This window comes from Athene cunicularia, unplaced genomic scaffold (genome assembly GCF_003259725.1).
Source record: "Athene cunicularia isolate RWA unplaced genomic scaffold, athCun1 SCF_76, whole genome shotgun sequence".
Classification (NCBI taxonomy): domain Eukaryota; kingdom Metazoa; phylum Chordata; class Aves; order Strigiformes; family Strigidae; genus Athene; species Athene cunicularia.
The window spans coordinates 21,933-24,837 of record NW_020799508.1 but is presented as its reverse complement, the minus strand read 5'-3'; the positions used below and the strand labels follow the sequence as shown (position 1 = coordinate 24,837).

Genomic DNA, 2,905 nt, shown 5'->3' with positions numbered 1-2,905 from the left:
GCTCACTATAGCCCCTCTACAGGCCCCCCCGAGCTCCCTATAACCACACTATAGCCCCCCCTCCCCCTAGAGGTCATTATAACCGCTCTACAGCCCACCCCAGCCCGTAAAAAGCTACCAATCAAGGGGCCATCCTCAGCTCCTACAGAGCTCCCTATAACCACTCTATAGACCCCCAGCCCCTAGAGAGCTCCTTATAGCCCCTCTACAGCCCCCCCAGCCCATAGAGAGCTCCTTATAGCCCCTCTACAGGTCACCAGAGATCTCTATAGCACAGCATCAGCCCCCCAGCCCCTAGAGAGCTCCCTACAGGCCCTGTACAGCTCCCACAGACATCCTTTTAGTCCCTCTAACCCGCACTCTAGCCTCTAGGCAGCCCCTTATAACCCCTCTACAGCCCCCCACAGCTCCCTAAATTCCCTCTACAGACCACCAGCCCCTAGAGGTACTTATAGCCCCTTTATAGCCCACAGTCCCTGCAGAGTTCCTTATAGCCCCTCTAGAGACCTCCAACCTCTACAGAGCTCCCTATAGCACCTCTACAGCTCCCCCCAGCCCCTACAGAGCTCTCCAGAGCCTCTTTGAGGCCCCACAGTCCCTATAGCCTCCCTATAGCCCCGAAACAGCAGCCAGAGTTCCCCAGCCCCTCTAGAGCTCCATCAGCCCCTACAGAGCTCCTTATAACCCCTCTACATCCCTCCCCAGCTCCCTGTAGTACCTCTACATCCCCTCAACAGCCCCGAGCCCCTACATAGCTCCCATAATACTGTCACGTCCCGCTCCGACGAGGGGGGCAAGTGACTCAGATTCGCAAATCCCCAATTGGAGCGGACAACAAGTCTCCAAGTTCAAGCATTTATTAACTACCTACAATGCACTAATTGAACACATGATAATTGGCTAAGTACAGAGCAAGCTGTGGCAAGCAATACAATATGGTTTGCATTTCTTAATAGAAAAAGAGGGAGATAGAGGGAATGGGGGAATACAGATCACCGGTCTGGGTTCCTGTGCTGATCCTGCCAGCGAGGGTTCCAGGAAGCGGCCGTCTTCCTTGCTGGCATCCGTCTTCTTTGCTTCACTGCTCCCTCCAGACGGCTGGGGGGGCAGGGAGAGGGGCAGAGAGAGACCGAGCCCTTTCTTCTCCCCTTTGATTTATACCCACTTTCCTTGGGTCCGTCCCCTAGGTCAACCCACAGACCTACGTATCCCATGTACAGGGAGGAGTAAGGTGTTTCACGGGATGATGTCACTAGCATGACCATGACAGCCCTCGTTAGCATAGTGAGGGTGTTAACTTTAATATGCATTTCGTGGATAATGCAGCAAAGTTCATTCACTGGACACTTGGCCCTTGCAATCTGCCCAAGTGCCCCAGGGAAGGGCTCTCTCCCCCCAGATACATCGGGCAGCCTTATCAGCTTCGGCCTCCACAGAAAGCACCCTATGACTGATGGTTTTGTCTTGCGAGTGTTTGAGGCATATTTTCAATCAGCCTCAACTTTTGCTTTCCCAGGCTGTTTCTCTTAGCTTTTCACAGGCCTGGTTGCTCGGATCTCACAACACCCCCTGTACATCCCTGGGCACCTCTACTATAGCCCAGTGTCCCACCCACCCATACCAGTACAGCCCTACCTCCTCCCAGTCCCTCCCAGTCTAGCTCTGTTCTCCCCCCAGTTCTTCCCAGTCCCCACTCACCTTAGCCTCCCCCCACCAGGAGGTCAATGAAGAACTGGGGGTTCAGGTACTCGTTCTGGAGGAGAGGGGCAGGGGGAGAGTAAGAGCCCTCCCAGTATAGCGCAGTAATTTCCAGTATGTCCCAGTTCCCCTCTTAGCGCTCCCCAATTTATCCCAGTATGTCCCAGTGCCCTTCAGTACACCCCAGTAAACACCCAGTGTGTCCCAGGGCCACCCCAGACTGTCCTGATGACATTCCCAGTGGCCCCCAGAGCTCACGGCCAGCAGCAGGTCAAGCTTGACTTGCAGCAGCAGGACATCAGAGGTGACGGTGGCCACACGGGGGATTTGGGGACCCCCACCCTCGGGGGGAAGCTCAGCCCCTGCCCTGTCTCCTCCGTGTACCCCAACAGACGCAGCACCCCCCAGCCCCCCTGCAGGTGAGGGGGAATTGGGGTGACCCGGGGGGGAAACTAGGGACCTACAGCAGAATACTGGGGTGAAAGGGGAGTATTGGGGTGCTGTAATGGGATACTGTGTGATATGAGGGATACTGGGGAGGACACTAGGAGTACTGTGATTGTACGGGGGAACATTGAGGTGCTATAGAGGATATTGGGGTGATATGGGGGATTGAGTTACTATAGAAAAATACTGGGATGCTAGAGAGGGATCCTGGGGTTCTGTGGGGGATATTGGGGTGATATGGGGGGACTGGGGTCCTTGAGGTTTTGGGGTGGCAGATCGGCTTTTGGGGTACCTGCACATCATCGACAGTGCCGCGGAAGACGGGGTTCCCGAAGCGGACAGCGCAGCAGTGTGGGGCTGCAACAGCTTCTGACCGTACTTCTCCAGGATGCTGAGCGCTGTCCGTGGCCCCTCCAAACGCTGTGGCTGCACGCCCCAGCGGCTAGAAGGGGACAGGGAGTGTCAGAGAGAGCCCCCAAACCCCCACCGCACCCCCATATGCCCACACTCCCCCTCCCACTACCCCCATATTTTGAGTGCCCTCCCCTGCATTTTGGCTGCCCCCACCTCTCCCATTTTGGGGTCCCCCCCACTGCTCCAGGCACAGGTTGTGGCACAGCAGTCGGGCATCGTCCAGGTGCCGACACTTGTATTTGGGGGGGGCGGGGGACCCCCAAAATCGGGCTCAGCCCTGCCGGTATTGCCTCCACGAGGTCCTGGGTCCGAGCCGCCTCCAGTGCCGCACGCAGTGCCCCGAGAT

At 56.9% G+C, this 2,905-nt stretch overlaps 1 protein-coding gene across 3 annotated transcripts in view; it reads right to left on the bottom strand.

Moving 5' to 3' along the window:
* The window catches only part of LOC113490950 (SUN domain-containing protein 5-like), a 10,231-nt gene extending 7,648 nt beyond the window's left edge, over positions 1-2,583 (bottom strand). The window contains exons 1-3 of one of the 3 annotated variants that reach the window (XM_026867568.1): positions 2,438-2,583; positions 1,957-2,111; positions 1,699-1,753 (exon numbers count right to left, since the gene is read on the bottom strand). The gene's annotated coding sequence lies outside the window, so the exon portion shown is untranslated. The remainder of the gene's footprint in view (positions 1-1,698; positions 1,754-1,956; positions 2,112-2,437) is intronic. The other 2 variants (XM_026867569.1, XM_026867570.1) reach the window with 2 other exon arrangements.
* Positions 2,584-2,905: the final 322 nt, after the last annotated feature.